This window comes from Xenopus laevis, chromosome 5L (assembly GCF_017654675.1).
Source record: "Xenopus laevis strain J_2021 chromosome 5L, Xenopus_laevis_v10.1, whole genome shotgun sequence".
Classification (NCBI taxonomy): Eukaryota; Metazoa; Chordata; class Amphibia; order Anura; family Pipidae; genus Xenopus; species Xenopus laevis.
Window position 1 is genome coordinate 78,027,260 of NC_054379.1, and position 19,000 is coordinate 78,046,259.

At 39.1% G+C, this 19,000-nt stretch overlaps 1 long non-coding RNA gene across 1 annotated transcript; it reads right to left on the reverse strand.

Annotated features, from left to right (window-relative positions):
• Positions 1-15,172: 15,172 nt before the first annotated feature.
• On the reverse strand, positions 15,173-16,197 carry LOC121393533. The gene is made up of 3 exons (XR_005961140.1): positions 16,163-16,197; positions 15,670-15,717; positions 15,173-15,375 (listed from the first exon to the last, which is right to left on the reverse strand). It is a non-coding gene; the product is annotated as an uncharacterized LOC121393533 (long non-coding RNA).
• Positions 16,198-19,000: the final 2,803 nt, after the last annotated feature.

Below are 19,000 nucleotides of genomic sequence, written 5' to 3' on the forward strand. Positions count from 1 at the left end.
GGTACAGAAGAGAAAAAGGGAGGTGGAAGGGGGGTTACAGCAGCAGTGGTAGATGGGGTAAGTGACCCTGTTGGTCACTGGTAGTTATACCTCTTATTACTTCCTAGAAAATATTATTTTGTTTGATTGATTTTTAGCTTGAAATGGGACAAGCAGCAGTAAATTGGTCTACACAGTTTGTGTTTGCGTAATGGGTACGTTTGGAAATATTACAATTGACTTGACAAACTAGACCTGATTAATAATCAGTTAAGCCAAATCCTCTATTAAAATAATAATAATTGTTGGTAATTATATTTACATGTAGTTTTATATGTAAGCAGTTCTTAGCAAACACCAAGACTGGTTTTTCCAGCTGATTTTAAAGTATAAAACATAGCAACTGGGACATTTTATCTACATAAAAATTAAATTGACATTATAGGAAAAAGGAAGTATACATTTTTCCTCAACTTTTTGTTCTTAAAGGAGAAGGAAAGCTACCAAGGCAGTTTATTGCCAATGCATTAGCCTCAATAGTGCAAGCTAGAGAACTAAATTTATTTTCTATAATGCTTTACCATACCAGAGTAAACAGCTCTAGAAGCTCTCTCTGTTTGTATAGGATAGCAACTGTCATATTAGCTTGGTGTGACATCAATTCCTGCCTGAGTCTCTCCCTGCTCACTCATAGCTCTGGGCTCAGATTACAGCAGGGAGGGGAGGAAGGAGGGAGCGAGGAGCAAAATGAGCATGCTCAAGCCCTAGACCTGGAGGTTTAAGCTGAAAGAAGGAAGTCTGATACAGAAGTCCATATGTACACAATAGTCCAGAAAAAATGTATTTTAGTGGGAGCACTTACCGGACGCTGAATTCAAACGTGCTGCACTGCTAGCCGCCATCCCACGCGGTCAAAAAGAATTCCAGGAACAGAAAAAGGACGGAGCACCGTGAGAATTCAGTAAAATGTTAAAAAATAAAGATTTTATTCAGTAGACATATAAAAACAGGTTACAGCAGCAGTGAACCCTTGAAAGTGGCAGGACGCCACGAAACGCGTCAAGCGGGCAGCCAAGGGTTCACTGCTGCTGTAACCTGTTTTTATATGTCTACTGAATAAAATCTTTATTTTTTAACATTTTACTGAATTCTCACGGTGCTCCGTCCTTTTTCTGTTCCATATGTACACAATAGAAGGAAAGAAATGCTGTGTTTCGTTTCACAGAAGACTCAGAGCAACATTATTTTGAGAGTTTACTGGTTTATTTATATTGACCTGTCTAATAATGCTTACTTAGTTTTAACCTTTCCCTCTCCTTTAAAAAAAGAGGGGCTGGGCAAAAAAAGTATCTTTCTCTAGAAAAGGAATAGGCAGCAATTGGCACCAAAGATTTGTGACTGGTGTCCCCTGCCGGTTCATCTGGAGGTCTATATTATCTGCAGCACTCTGTATAAGTATTTATTTCCTAAGGGTGTGACCTAACATGTCCTGAAATTAACAATTTAAAGGACAAAGAAATACAAATATACTGGATAGGACCCATGAGGTTGATTGGTTGCACCATGACACAAATAAGTCTAAAGGCCCCCATACATGGGTCAATAAATTTGAAGACAGACCAAGATGGCAGCTTATCGGCCCGTGTGTAGAGCCCCCCGACGGGCTTTCCAGATGATATATGTCCGAAAATCGGGCAGATGCCGATCGGCCACATTAGAAAATCCTGATGGATCGCGCCCACATCTTTTCATTGATGAGGTCCCACGATCCGACCTCCCGTTTGGCCTCCATTCTGATCCAATCATTGGGCCCTAGTGCCTATGGCCACCTTGAGTATAGTCACCATGAGTCTAAAGGCCCCCATACACGGGCCAATAAAAGCTGCCAACAGACCGAGTCGGCAGCTTATTGGCCCGTGTGTGGGGCCATCCGACAGGCTTCCCCAATAGATATCTGGCCGAAAGTCGGGCAGATCTTTTTCGGCAGGTTAAAAAATCCAGTCTGATCACGCCCGCATCTATACGTGTATGTGGTCCCGCGATCTGACCACCCGTATCAGATGCATTCTGATCAGAGCGTTGGGACCTAGGGCCCACGATCGGATCAGCCGATATTGCCCACTTTAATGTTGGCATATCTGGGAGAGATCCACTTGTTTGGCGATATCGTTTTGGTTATACCAAATTCTTTCTTAGAAAGCTGCTGGACAGGGTAGTATATGGCTTAGGACCCCTTTCTTTGTCTTTCCGATCACCTTTTCTGGATACTTGTCTAAGTAATTCCAATAAATAAAGCCTTAAAAATAACACAGCATACAGAAATCATCAAAACGTGTTTATTTTATTTATCATAAATGTAGTTAGCATTTATCATTTTATATATATATATATATATATATATATATATATATATATATATATATATATATATATATATATATATATACAGTAGATATGTAGATATATAATACAGAAAAGCCATTAATATCTTTGCCTGGAGGAACTGTTCATAGTGGAGGGCCGCTGGTTGAGCTGCATGGGGAAGGGCCGCTGGTTAAGCTGCGGTGGGGGGAAGGCTGTTGTTGTTGCTGCTGCAGTGGGGATGGCGGCTGGTTGAGCTGTAGGGTGAGGGTGGCTGGTTGAGCTGCAGTGGGGAGGAGGGATGGTTGAGCTGCAGGGGGGAGGGCGGCTGGTTGAGCTGCAGGGGGAGGTTGGCTGGATGAGCTGCAGGAGGGAGGGAAGCTGGTATTGCTGCAGTGGGGGGAGGGCCACTGATTGAGCTGCAGTGGGGAGAGCCGCTGTTGTTGCTTCGGAGGGCTGGGTAAGCTACAGGGGGTAGGGCAGCTGGTTGAGCTGCAGGGGGACGGTGGCTGGTTGAGCTTCAGGAGGGAGGGCAGCTGGTGTTGCAGTGGGGGAGGGTCACTGATTGAGCTGCAGTGGGGAGAGCCGCTGGTGTTGCTGTGGAGGCACCACAGATAGGGCTGCCACCTTTTTAGTAAAACTTTACCAGCCAAGGTAGGGATGGGTCCACGAGGGAGGGGGTGTGTTATGTAAATGGGAGGAACAGTGATGTCATGGGGCAGAATCATGCAGTTGAGGGGGCAGGGCCAAACAGAGACAATAGGCAAAAAGTATGTATGATCAGCTATCCAACGTATACATATGTTCACTGACACATAACTTTGGACCTTGCAGCCCTCACACCTGTTGGCCTGGCTCCCACCCCACCCTGTATGAGTGCTAGATATAAATGTGGGGAGGTGCAGAACATGTTATTGCATGAGGGTCTGGAACTTGATTTACAGCATGCAGGAATGGGGGCCACAGGTCCTTGGCGCCCTTTGTCTGTGGTCAGCTTCATCTAGTTGCACCACTGACAATGTTACTTACTGTTACTTAGTATTATTGTGTATTTATGCCTATAGTAATATCTTCTGATACCTTCCTATAACTACAGTATAAAGAATGTGTAAGTATTAATAAAGACCCAGCCACACCTATCCCATCCTGTCCTCAGCCCTGCGTGGTCACAGTAAATCCTTATTTTCCCATACAGCCAGTGCACATTGGGAGGGGCTAAATGTGGCTAGCCTGGGGGAATCTTTTTTTGTTTGTTTAAAATTATTTTTTATTGAATTTTAACATTGTCAATTAAACAAAAGGAAAGAAAAAAGAAAACAAAATAGGAATTAAAGGTTATATAGCAGTCATAACAGATCTGGCCATTAGTCAGCCTGGACTGCGGGTTACAATGAGTATATATAGTGGATAATGTACCCCCTACTGTAGTTTATAAAGATATTATAAGTCACCGAGTAGTTATGTGACAGGTCACATAACTCCGAGGTGACTTCTGATATCTTTATAAATTTAAGTAGGGGGTACATTATGCATTATAATCTACAGTTTTTGCATGTCTTACATCCTGGCTTTCATGTATGGTCTATAAATGCTACACTATGTTTTGTGTCTATTAACCCTATTTGTTTCCCCTGTGTGTGTTCACCTTATTTAATGTTGTTTTTTGTGTTTGCCTGTACTTCCTTTTTGTTTGTTCCTTTTATTTGTATTCCATTTGATTTTGTTTAGCTTTTTTTAGTTTTACCTGCCTTGGGTGAGATCATCAGCTCTGCCTTAAACGGAGCATGAGGAAAAGCAACACGAGTGAGACTGGACACGGAGGATGGGGGGGCAGCTGAACATGAGAGGGAGAGAGAGAGACTTTGCCATGGTGGGAGGGGGAGCGAGAGACTGTGAGGAGGAGAATGAGCTATAGAGAAGGCATAGGACAACGCATGCAGCAAAGGTATTTGTGCGCAGCATGTCCTAAAATGCGTTCCGTAGGAGAGGCATCATGGGTGGGCGGAGCGAAACAGGAAACCGGAGACGGAGGGGCAGGGAGAGAGAGACCTGAAAGTAAAGTAAGAGCGACGATAGTTGAGAGGGACAGAAGCAGCGCGCCTGTAAAGTAAGAGAGTTATGTGTGGAAGACAGGTGGGAGGGGGTTACGAGTGGAGAGAAAGCTACAGGGAGAGAGCAGCAGCTGCAAGTGCTGTCACTTTAAGCTTATAAACAGCGCGTTCTGACGCCAGAACGCGCCGTTTATAGGGATATAATTTACAGTCTGGTCCCATAGTGAAATGACCAGACTGTAGATTATATTTATATAATATCAAAACAGGGGGGTTGTGGGAGCACTCTAAAGGCTTTAAAGTATATATATAAGTATAATAAATGCTATTGCATATGTACCCAAATAGGGGTTATTTTGTTACAAAGTTATGATCATAAAATTGATAAGCCACCATACCATGTCAAGGTAAACCCCGAATGGCGGTCCCTAACTTGTTTTATTTTTTATGTGCATTCTAGCATTACCTGTAATCAATGTCCGTTGAACGCTGTTTTTTCACTGAGGGCTAAATCCTCCCCAGCCAGCAATCAGGCTTTTAAAGGAAAGATATTCCCAAGACAAACGACCAGTGAAAAAACAGCGTTCAACGGACATTGATGCTGTCAGTTACTCAGCATGGTTTGTGAATATGTAATACCCTTTATAAACTGATTAACGTCAAACTGCTGTTGTTCTCATTGGCTTTTAAATGAAAGGAAAAGGGGATGTAAAACAAAAGGAGAAGAAAGGAAAACACATTCTTATTCTTATATTGTGGGGAGATGTTCATATACCCCACATTTTTTAAAACATTTTTGGGCAGCCTCTTTTGTAAAATGTAATTCTTTATAGAGGAAGGTATTGGTTAACTAGTTCAAACCACTAGCAAGATGTAGGTGCTAAACGGCTTTGGGGAACTTGTGCCCCCCTCAGATGCTTCTGTTTCCTATTTGTGGTTTTAAGAGTAGATTTTTTGAGCATCAGCACAGTAGAGCTTTGTTGTACTACACCTTTGACTCTATATGCCAGCTCATGAATGCTCATTGTATTAGGAAACCATTCATCTTTTAATTTTTTTTATTCTAGTTTTCATGAAAGGACTATCTGCTCCAAATGATTTCAGCTCAGGCAGTAGAACAGGGCCCTTTTGTGGGCCCTCCTGATGTTCCATATCTTTTGCATCTCCACAGTCACTCCAATCACCTGTACTCATAAGCTGGGACCCCAAACCTTCTCATTCGTAAAAATACACAGACCCACCATATTTTTCTGCTCTGAGGGAGTAAAACAAAACACTTTGACCCAGAGCTGGATCTGAGAGGGGAAATTCATCAACTCCACCTAGATCTCGATCTGGCTCTCACTCATGAAGCCGAAAAGGCCCTTCGTTGGTCACAACAAAAGTTTTACTCTAACGCAAATAGACCAAGTAGGATGTTTGCAAGAAAATTAAATAATAGCCCTCGTACAATACTTGTCCACCCCATTAAACAACAAGATGGAGGGATAACAACTAATCCTACCAAAATTGCGCAGGAATTTGCAGACTATTATATGAAGCTATATTCTATCGTAGGTAACCCAACCCCAGCCCAGTATAAGAAAGTACTGCATAATCTTCAGCTTCCTACGCTTACTGATTCTCAGCTCGCAACTATAGAAGCCAATGTAACCACTAAGGAAGTTACTGCAGCAATTAAACATTTAAAATCTGGGAAGGCCCCGGGTCCTGATTGGTTTTCGGTCCACTATTATAAAAAATTTGCTTTCATTTTAGCCCCTTACTTACCACAGCTATTTAATTTGTTACAACATGGTTCCCGGTTCTCCCAATTATCTCAAACTGCGAAAATTATAACTATCCCTAAACCGTCAACGGACCATACTAATTGTCAAAATTATAGGCCTATTTCGCTACTAAATAACGATATTAAGATTTTGTCCACGGTTTTGTCAATTCGGCTCAATTTGTACCTTCCTCAGTGGATACACAAGGACCAGGTCGGGTTTATCCCAGGGAGACAAGCTAGTGATGCCATCAGACGCCTTCTACTGCTGATACATAAGGCCCAGGCGACTTCCACTAAAGCGTTACTATTGAAGTTAGATATAAGGAAAGCTTTTGACACACTGTCTTGGTCTTATCTGCATCATATACTTAATTTGTGGGGTTTTGGGCAGAAGTTTCGAACTTGGGTACATTCGTTGTATCAATCCCCCTTGGCTTATATATCTGTGATGGGATACCAGTCCTCCTTATTCAGTATTCATCGTGGCACTAAACAAGGATGCCCATTGTCCCCCATATTATTTGATCTTGCCATCGAAACATTGGCAGCACTTATAAGAGCTAATCCTAATATACACGGTCTTCGAGTTAATGGTTTCCATCATAAAATCTCATTGTTTGCGGATGATGTAATGATGCTTGTGACACAACCCCTAACCTCCTTGCCTAATCTGTTTGATCTGTTGGGGAAATTTGGGGATGTTTCTGGTCTAACTATGAATCATGAGAAATCTGAGGCTCTCAACCTGACTCTCGCCCCCGAAGCTGTTAAATTATTGAAGCTTAACTTTGATTTTAAGTGGCAGCTGTTTGTATCTCAATATTGGGGGTTAACCTCACTGCGCTATATTCGAACTTATACAAACACAATTACCCTAAATTGTACGTTTCCCTATCAAAATCATTGGAAGAATGGAGTAGATATCATATATCATGGGTGGGACGTATAAACTCTATCAAGATGACAATACTTTAATACCTAAAATTTTGTATTATATCCGTACTCTGCCAGTCTCTATTAGTTTATCAGATTTGAAGGAATTTCAGGGGAAGATAATGCGCTATATATGGGATAATAAGCCACCCTGGGTTAATAAGAAAACCTTGTACGCTTCCAGGGCGCAGGGAGGTTTGGGCCTCCCCAACCTTCTTCACTACTTTTATGCTGCCCAACTGACTGCCATTCCACTTCTACATATGGGCTCGGTAGGCCCGCAATGTGTCCAATTGGAAAATGACATTTGTGCCCCATACTCAGCAGATGCGTTAATTTGGTCTATGTCACATAAACGATCCTTGGTCCAGAGCCCAAGCTTGAGCGCCACTTTAAAGGTTTGGGATAGTGTTCGGTACTCAGCCAAACTAATGTCGCCATGAGTGCCGATTACTCCTTTACTCCAAAATCCGGATTTTGTACCGGGTCAGAATGTTGCCCTTTTCCGGTGGTGGAGTTCTAGCAATATTCTTAGAATCTATGACTGCTATAACGTTAGGGGCCCACTTACTATAGCCCATCTCCAGTCCCAACGGGACCTTCCGCCATTAGAGCGTTACATGTGTTACATTACATATCTTCACTGAAAAACCACTGGGAAAGGTCACAACACAGTCTGACATTTTTTGAACGGTGGTGTCTCCACCCCTCCCACCGCACGGGTATGATCTCGCTGTTGTATTCAGCCTTAAATAACCTGTCAAACCCAAGAGATCACACTTATGTTAGGGCATGGGAAAAGGATGTCTCGTTTTCATATGATATGGAACACTGGGGAAAGTGTTGGGAAATCACTAAATCCAGTTCTATGAATACTGTTTTGCTGGAGGCCTCCTACAAGGTATTATTTCGATGGTATTTGACACCGGATAGGATAGCGAAAGGTGTCGCTACGGCAGATCCCAATTGCTTTAGAGGCTGCCAACTAATTGGTTCCATGTACCATATATGGTGGACGTGCCCTAGGGTGGTTAGATTTTGGATCAGGATCCACACTATCATATTCTCTGTTTTTAACATTAATGTGAGAAGAGACCCAATGATAGCACTTTTGAATGGTAAATGTGAAGGTTTCTCTAAAATACAAAGTTTTAACGTGTATATTTCTAGCTGCAAAACAAACCATCGCTAAGGTGTGGAAAGCTGTATCTATTCCTATACTAGCCTTTAAACGTAAAATGGATTGGATTATGGTGAATGAAAAATTAGCTAGTTTTCTTAACAACACACATGATAAATTCCTAAGGATTTGGCAGCCCTGGTTGGAGTACAGACGCAGTGATCCCAACGTTTATCAGCTCCTTTCCATTTGATTTTCCTAATATCACTCTATTCTATTTTTGAGGTATATTGATTTTCCTGTGACTTATTTCTCAATTTATCAGTCTTTCCCATGCAATCTAATAAATAGGTGGCTCTTTGATTTCACTGTTTTATAGTTGTGTAAAGATTAAAGTTGATAACCAATGCAACATAACAGACTCACGTGGTCTCATAATAATTTGCAACGATTTTATTTTGTCTATTGACTGTTGACATCTTACGTTGTATCAATGTGCACTGATATTTTACTTGTGTCCGCTTTCGACTGTTTGCACTGCTTTTGATAACCTGTCAAAATTTTGATACGTACACTTTGCATTTGTTTGTGTAACAATAAAAATATTGTTGAAAAAAACAAAACACTTTGAATTGCTCACAATTTAAAGTGAATAGGAATCATCTGCAAAAGCCCCAAGTCAATTCAAGCTGTCAATCTTGAAAATATAGCACAGTCCATTTTTGAGTAATAACCATCTGTAACTTGAAAGCACTGACTGATTGAAGTCATATACATGCACATGCATTACTCTCATGCGGAACACTCAGGCCCGGATTTGTGGAAAGGATTTTAGGGGGCGGCATGCTGCCCAACCACACCCACATTAGTTCAAAAACACTGGGGATGCGCTGGAGATACAATAATTTTTTAAATTTCCCGTGCGCCAATCCCCATCGATCCATTCCAGATGATCAAAATTTGCACGAGTAAAGGGGAGGCAGTGGGCCAAGGGGCGCCCACTATGTAAACCGGCCCTGGGGACACTGGAAATTACACCAACTGGACTTTTTATTTACGTCAAAGTGTGAGCACAATTGTATTAATTTTGATGCATGGCATAAAATTTCATCAGACGCATTACCCCCCAGTGAGCGCAACAAAGGTCAAATTCTGAGGAAAAAATACTGCATTATGGGGGAAAATTGTGATTTTACTCAAAATTGCCCATTGTTCACTGCACTTGCAGTCATAAATGACCCCTCTAAACTTTCAAGAACTGACGGCTAATGGATCATTAGCCATCCTGTGGATCTGTCTTGTCTGTAAAACCTCAGCAGATGTTGTTCTTCCTCGCATCTTTGAGGATCTCTCTTCTCTCTGTTGTTTGTGGTTCAAAGGATAGAACATTCACAAGATTCCAGAGCTAATTAAGCAAAACAGACCTGTGAAGCTTATGTCCACCATGATGCATCAAAGCGAAACTTATGTTGACTTGTCAGTAAGCAAAAAGAGAACCTGGTTAAAAGGATCACATCTTCCATTCCCGATACTGGATGTTGATTCTCAGCGCATTGTGTCAAATGGAATATGTAAAAGCCTGTAAAAAAAAAACAAGGTTAAACAGATGTGGCTGGAAGGGCCAACATTTACAGTATGTAGTTACTGTGGAAATGAGAAGGCCAAGAAAGTACAGCATAAAAGGACCATGATGAGAAGGGGAAATTTGAGAAAAAAGGGACAGTGGTATAAAGAAAATGAATTTAAAAAATTTGTTTAGTACAAGTTAAGCACCTCATTCGAATTACTAATCACCCCTTTAATACAGTAAGTTTATATTTAAATTAACTGAAAGGACATTTATATCAAAAAGAGAAAATAGAGCTTGCCACAGTCCACAAGAGTAAAATTAGACTGCCATCTATTAATATCTATGGTACTTCAGAGTGTATTAATATGAGGATACAATTACTTTCTTTTACACATTGATAAATACAACTTTAAAAATCCCATAGATATTGATACAGAGCAGCAGTATATGGGGTAAATTTACTAAGCGGCAAAAATTCGCCAGCTTCATACCCATCGCTACACTCAATGCTAAATGTATTGCAGTCTGATGCAATTTTGCAACCCCCGAAAAGCAGCATTCACTTCTTGTAAAGGCTAAAAGACGTGGTGCAACCATCATTATTATCACCCAAAAGCTACACCAGCAACTATTCCCAGCTTTTAACTGCTGTTATTGAGAAGCCCTCTATTTTGATTTCTCAACAAGAAATGATGGATTGGGCCATATTGAATAAAAGAACCTCAGTGCAGTAAACCTTAGCAGCCAATTAGATATTTATTCCGTATTGTACCTACACTAAATTGATTGAAGCTAAATTTTATTTTTTTAATATTCAGGCCAGTTTCTTTAACATGATATTGGGCATTCTGTGTCTTAGGTTAGCAATAAAAAGGATACCAAAGGGATGTCTGATAGTCTACAAGAAAGGAATAGTTCAACATCACAGTCACTTTTCTCTTCCACTAAGTGAATGACTGTACTAGGTGAGAGAGTCCAATGTAACCAGTGTTCTATCTGGAGAAGCCCTGTTTTAGCTCTTACAATACTTGTTTGTACTTTGTTATTTATGAGGGAGAGAACTTCATGTCAGAAGATATATGGATCTATTTCTGTAATCCAGATATTGTCAGAAATAGTCAAAATAGTAATGGGTGAAAAATGTTATATTTTTGTCCAAATATGAATTTTTTTTGGAGGCAAGTACAATTCACAACTTGTGAGGCTGCAGCCACAGGAAGGCCTGTCAAGGAGAACTGCACAACTGTGAAATGATTCACTAACTACAAATCAAGGAAAAATGGCTTAACATTAAGCTTGATAAATAAGTTCAGTCTAAGCAGGGCACGAGTGATTATAACCATTAATATAATTATTATTACATAAATGATGGGAAAGGGATATTAGTAGGACTTGCCAATATGGACCATCTTGGTAGTCTTAGCCTATTATTTTATTATGGAACTGAAACCCAAAGGTTGTTTAATAAGCAGCTAATCTGCATTATGAAAAAAAAGTCCCTCATCAGAATCAACAATTAAAATCAGGCCTTGCAAGTCTTTTGGAAACTTAATTGTGATTGTCAAATTGATTTGCCTTTGGATTGGTCTTCATGAATAACCACAAAGCTGCAGGACAAGAACTTTTATACAGGTCATGTATCTCTGAGGCGACTTGTATTACTTTTATCAATTTAAACAGGGAATATTCCAGATGAGATCTCAAGTGCTGGTCTACCTATGGCTCTTACCTGACACTTCAAATTTGCTAAGCAGTGCGAGAATGGTCTTCTCACATGCTGCATTGTGTTGCCATCTACTGGCAAATCTGTATAAATGCAATATATGACTGGTTCATTTCTACTTACTGTAAGTAGGAATATTAAATGCTCACTAATAAGTATTGCTACCTTGCAGTGGTGGAATCACTATGACCAGGGCACTGTGTGAAGCCTGTGTGGTCAATACCCTCAAACCTTTAAAAAGGAACATTCTTACAGGAAAACAGATGGGCAGAGTATGTTTAATTCTCTGCAGTCCACACAGTCGCGTGTTATGGGAAGTTACTCTGTTCTCCTTTTATTAGTTTGAGTCTCCAGAGGATGCTTTGGTTTCCTCCCACAATTAAACACACACACACACACATATATATGCATATAATGATCAGCAGGAGAAACTCTACATTTACATGGCTTAGAAGAAGTGAAATTTTGTTTTATTAAGGATACACTCACAGCATTAGCCATGTAATCATCAGGTGGTAGGAAAATGTCTATACAAGAAAAGATACAGCTGCAGCACTTTGCAAAAAGTGAAAACGTAAATATTTTAGGTCAGACAACCAGGCAATGTTTCGGACTTTCTCTCACCCTTTAACCCCCTGAGTGGGAGTATACCCCATCAGAACCCACCCCCTTAGCGTTCATAAATCAATTTAGTATAACCAGTGTAATTTAAACAATTTAGTTCAATAGTCTCTTAGTCCATTATAGTCCATTAATTCATCTTTCAGAAATGTGACAATCCATTACTCATTTTGTCCTGAATAGACATAGTGCATACTCATCCTTCATACCTCCCAATATTTTTGGAAAGAAAAAGAGGGACAAAAAAAATTTGGGGCGCATATCGCTGCGAAATTTATTTGACCACGCCCAGCGCCAGGTAGGTTTCCAGGGGCGGCAAAAAAGCCGCTCCTGGTACCTTTAAGAGCCGAATTTCCAGTTTTCAAACCGGAAATTCGGCTTTACTAAAGCGATAGAGCGCAATTGCAGTCTTCGCACTAGTGTTCCTGCCAGCGAGGGGGCGGCATTTGAGGAGCCGCCTCAGACGGCTTCCTCATAAGAATCGGCACAGCAATTACTTATTTGCTTATCTCACAATTTTTACAAACGTATCTTATTTGCACCTGGTGGCTGTTCTGGGCTCTCTGCCAAAAGCCAATTAAGTTAGAAATGTTGTTTCTTTTTCTGGCTGTTCAGTGCAGATAAAGTCAGAACTTTCCAGTGCAAATGCAGGACTGTGGGTTGAGCTGTCAAATAGAGAACATTTCTGTTTTCTCGTACCTGTCACACTGAAGCACGTATCTTTCATCACAACGTTCACTCCTACAAGGATAATTGAAGGAGAGGAGTCATCTATGGCAGAGAAAACTCTTAACATCCCAAGACAGAGTATTTGTATATATATATCTCTCAGCAGCAATAAATGAATGTGATACTGGCCCATGTTAGTAAATGTTGCTTACAATTCTGTCTCCTGAGCATTGCACCAGTCCATTTTTTTCTTGTGAACATCAAGGTTCCAGGACTGTGGAGGGGGACATGCAAGTATCAGTAGTAATAACTATAAGTATTTACAGCTAAGATTGTTGTTTTTTTCCTTTACGGGAAGAACCCAAGAACTGCATGTTAGAAGGTCTAGACAAAAGGACAAGTCCTTGGGGCTGCTACTCTTAATGATTAAGGGAAACTGTCTGAATCCCTGCTAATGATTTAATGTGCTTATTTCATTAAACTCTAACATTCTCAGGCGGGGAGAATACATACATATTTTTATAATATCAACCAACTCAGAGGCCAAACAGAAATAAAATGTGACATTAAAATTCATTGAATTATGGAAGATGTTGAAAAAAACCTTATTTCATTTTAAAGGGCCATTCTACCATAAACATTAGCTGCATTGCACATAGGACATGGGAATGCATAAGTGGAATTATTTTATCTGTTTGTACAGACTATGAGAAGACTACAGTTACATTGTTGCATAGTTAAATAGGTTAAAAAAAGACAAAGTACATCAAGTTCAACCCCTCCAAATGAAAACCCAGCATCCATACACACACCCCTCCCTACTTTCCCTGCTATTTGTCTATAATGTCCTTTAATGTACTTGTAAAGTGTAATCATGTCCCCTCGCAAGCGCCTTTTTTCCAGAGAAAACAACCCCAACCTTGACAGTCTACCCTCATAATTTAAGTCTTCCGTCCCTCTAACCAATTTAGTTGCATGTCTCTGCACTCTCTCCAGCTCATTTATATCCCTCTTAAGGACTGGAGTCCAAAACTGCACTGCATACTCCAGATGAGGCCTCACCAGGGACCTATAAAGAGGCATAATTATGTTTTCATCCCTTGAGTTTATTTTCTTGCTTTAGCTATTGCTAAAGGACTCCATTGTTGCCCGCCCATAACCCCCAGGGAATTCACTGTATTAACCACTGGTTACTTACCCTTGATTTTTTGTAAGCAGGAACAAGGGACATAGTTGGGAAGCTGTGGCAGCCAATCAGTGGCCAATGGGGAAGACTAAAATGACATGCTTTGTCAGTGTTCCTAAAGGAAAATTATACCCCCAGAATGAATACTTAAGCAACAGATAGTTTATATTAAGTTGCATATTAAAGTATCTTACCAAACTGAAATACTGTATATATCAGTAAATATTGTCCTTTTACATCTTTTCCATTGAGCTGCTCTTTTATGATATTCTCTGTGCTCCCTCAGATCACCTGTTTTTTTGCAGTAACTTTTTTCTCTACAAAATATATTGGAGTTTATGGGCTTTTTTTGGTAGCAATCTTTTTATGCAAAATACATTGGGGTCTATGGGTTTTTTTTTCCTTGAGAACATTTTTGCAAAATTATTAGTCAATTTGCCAAACTCCCATCCATGATCTGGCTTAACTACTAACAATTTGGATTGAAAATTGTTCGTGAGGGAAAAGTCTCAAGAAAATATTGTGACAATTCGAATTGTGCTACTTTTTCAAGTTGTCGCCCATAAAACATAAATTTTTTGGATTATCAAACGAAAACCAGCGTCTAACAGCCCAAAACAGTTGACAATAATGAAGGCAAAAAACATGTTCCAATTGTTAAAGGGACTATCTGCCAGCGATAGGTTTAAGCTGGAGTATTTTTTGATTTTTAGCAGATTCACAGTGTAATAAATCTGGAAAAATTCTAGTTTTTTCCCATCTAAAAATTAAATTGTTTCTTCTTTAAAAACTCAACTAGAAAAACCGAGGTTTAATAAATAGGCCTCTTACACCTACAGCCTCCAATAAGCTAAAAAGAACAGTTTGTTTCCCCCAAGTAGGGATGTCGCGGACTGTTCGCCGGCGAACTTGTTCGCGCGAACATCGGCTGTTCGCGTCCGCCGCAAGTTCGCGAACGTCGCGCGACGTTCGCCAATAGGCGTTCGCGTCAAAATCGTTCGACCATTCGATCGCTAAAATCGAACGATTTTCGTTCGATTCGAACGAAAATCGTTCGATCGAACGATTAAAATCCTTCGATCGTTCGAATCGAACGATTTTCGGATGTTCAAAGTTCGCGAACTGTTCGTTCGCTACATCCCTACCCCCAAGAAGACAACTGAGAAATTCAAGTTTTTTCCCTCTAAAATTAAATTTTTTCCTCTTTAAAAACTTGACTAGAAAAACTGAGGTTTAATAAATAGGCCCCTTAATGCCTCTTACACCTTCAGCCACCACTAAGCTAAACAGTTTCAATAGGCTGGAACACTTTTTTCATGTGTTTTTAAAATGGACAAAATCTTCTTCTGATCTTAGGTGGCTCCATTTTTGATGGTAGGATCTTCCAGGCCCTGCAACAAAAGTATATTGATTACCAAAACTGTTATAGTAAATACAGACAACTTCAGGCACAATATTTATTAACTAAATGGTTGCTCCCAATCTCCCCATACTTCTAGTCTACTGTTGGGCCCTCCCTTCATACCTTTACATAACACATCTTTACATCACAAACCCATATATGTTATAAGTAATAATGTTCCCCTTTTCCAAAATTTTAGGATATGAAAAGTCCCCTTGGAATATCTTAATATATATTATTACAGAGCCCCTTGGTGCCTTCAAATATCATTGAGCATACTTACTTATTTCAATTGTTACTTGAACAGATGGCTCGTTCCAAGTAAAGAATCCTAAAATGAAAGATAACAGTTAGGGCACAACACAAAATGTAAACCATTCGTTCTATTTGGTCTGTTCAAAGATTTGTTTTCACATAATGCAGAAGAGAAATTAATATCTTGTCAATTATATCCTCATAAATGGTGCCTAAATATATCATAAGCTATAATCATTCTTAAAAGATATCATTTGTGTCATATGACTTTTGAAAATTTTTGTATTACAAAAAAAAGGTTATGAGGCTATTAGAAGTAATTTTGGGGATCCATGACCTACGGCCTCATAGCTTTATATGGTCATAGAACTCCTTAGCAACATATAATATTGTATTATACAAAAAGGGGTATATTATTCTGCTAAAGGGCTACATATGAACTTCAATGATCATGTCTACATTTGCGTCACACACTGACAATTTTTAAAAAAAAAAAAACATATTTAGAAAAAACGTTTTACCGTTGTTTAGGCGTGCTTGCTTGCCTGCCTTTTCTCCACTTGCCAGTTGGAATTAAGCAAGAATTAGGGTGCTGCAAAATGGCAATTCCAATCCCAATGCCACCAGTTACAATAGTTATGTGTATAGGGGGGGGATCAAAGAGCATTAACGACCATAATATTAAAACATCGAGATTATAAATGTTTTTAGATTCTCGACAGATATATAGTCGAGAATATATAGATATATATATATATATATAGATATATATATAGATATATAGATATATAGATATATATAGATATATATAGATTAAGGACATGTGAGGCCCCTAGGCTACACTTTCCACAGGGCCCCCTTCTGTGGTAGGGAAAGCAAACTCATGGCGCGCGCAGTGCGTCTAATATGTTTTAAACCATGCCCCTTTTGGCCACACTCCCAAATACCACACCCATTAAAAAAACATTATTCTGTCATGCCAGTATTAGTATTATGAGAAACTGGAGTATGAGTAGGAGATACCTAAATAGAAGATTAGTAATACATACAAATAACAAAATTAATCTCTTAACAATACAGAGCATAGTACAATGGTTTATGGGCTACATGTCTGACCCCCCATTTGAAAGCCAGGTCAGAAAAAAAGGCAAATAAATCTTTTCATATATAAATACCCCCAGAATTCAAAGTAGGATGGCACAGGGGCAATTTCATGTATAAATACCCTCCCATAATGTGTCACTTTAGCCAGTGTACATGACAGGGATGTCCATCCTGCAGGCCCCCAGTTTTTACCGGAATCCATAATGCAGAACTAGAAGTATAACTAGAAGAACAACTGAAGCAGGAGGGTTGCGGGTTGGAGATTACTATGGGGTTCCACGTACCAGGTAGAGGTGAGAAGCAGAGAGGTCCGCACACAAGTTTTTCTGTTGTTGCTGCGCTTGCCAGGCTGCCTTCGTTTGCAGCCAGAGTCAGAATGAACACACATCCCTGCATACACACTGGGGTGTGAGAGTGATTGGACCAGCACTGCCATACTGCCAGCAGGCCTTAGGGGGTGCGGCCTGAGAGGGTGCGATCCCTGCACCCCGGTAGTTCAGCAACTTCCGCCACTGGGCTTCCTCCTTGTTGCGCTCTCCTCCGCCCCCTACCTATCAAGCAATTTCTTGTGCAGGCCCTAATATCTGACCGCGCGGTGTGGCAAAAAATAGATAAAGTTTAAAAAAAATCATAAAGCTAAAGACCCAGGACCTAGTGATTATTTATTTTAAAAATTACTAGTGATTATTTTTTTAAAAATTAAAAAAAAAAAAAAATTTACAGTAAGAAACCCATGGGCCCCTAGCAATAATGGGCCCCTAGGCTATATCCAAGGATAGCCTAGGTGTTAATCCACCCCTATATATATATATATATATATATATATATATATATATATATATATATATATATATATATATATATATATATATATATATATATATATATATATATATATATATATATATATATATATATATATATATATACACATATATATATACACACCGAGAGAGAGATACAATTCTAATCAGATAAATCTGATATCTTAGATATCATACTTAAACAGTACGATGTACTTGATGGCAACTAAACTGCACAAATCCATATTGGTGGCAAAATATTTCTATTTCATGTTTAAATGAGTTTAAAGTTGAATAGAAGTAGGTTGATCTAAATTATAGAAAAAGCTTTTTATCTATAATATTCGATGGTACCAAACATTCTGGATAAGTTTCCATACTTGTATATATAAATATATAGATATCATTATACCTGATTTATCATCTTTCTCTCCCACTCCAGAATCTAAAAGATCCACTTGTGATCTCCAATCCTTTGTTGATAATAAAAATGAGAAGGAAGGGTTAGCTCTCCTTAGGTACAAAGCTAACAGCATATCAGCCGTATAGCTAAAACTCTGTGCAAAGCACTTTTCAGCCAATATTATTATGATTTCTACCTGAAGGAAGGGTTAGCTCTCCTTAGGTACAAAGCTAACAGCATATCAGCCGTATAGCTAAAACTCTGTGCAAAGCACTTTTCAGCCAATATTATTATGATTTCTACCTGATGGTTCTCTATCTACTTCCTCTACACCTCGATGGTCCATCAGAGATCCCCAAGGTTTAATCACTGGGGCTTGATCTGTCAAGGAAAAGTGTATTAAAAGAATTTTATTTGAATAAAAAAAAAAAAAAAACCTTTCTCCAGAATATTCTAGGTGCCAATCAATCAGGGTAAGGGATCCCATACCTACATCTATTTTACATTACATATAAATATAGATCTAATTATACATATGTTTTTTTATCCTTCTCCTCTGAATCTGGTAGATCCATTTCTGGTCTACAGTCATTTGCTAATTGAAATAAGAGATGGAATGGTTAGCTCTCCTTAGGTCTAACACAATATCAGCCACATACTTCTATATAAAGCATTTTTCAGCCAATAATATTATGATTTCTACCTGATATTTCGCTTTCTACCTCCTCTGCATCTCGAAGGTCCATCAAAGATCCCCAAGATTTTATCACTGGGGCTTTATCTGTCAAGGAAAAGTGGAATAAAAGATTTTTAGTTGACTGAAAGTATGATGATCTAAATAATGGAGAGAAAAAACCTTTATCCAGAATATTCTATGTCCCAGTTATTCTGGATAAGAGTTTATATTTATATATATATATATATATATATATATATATATATATATATATATATATATATATATATATATATATATATATATATATATATATATATATATATATATATATATATATATATATATATATATATATATATATCTAATAATA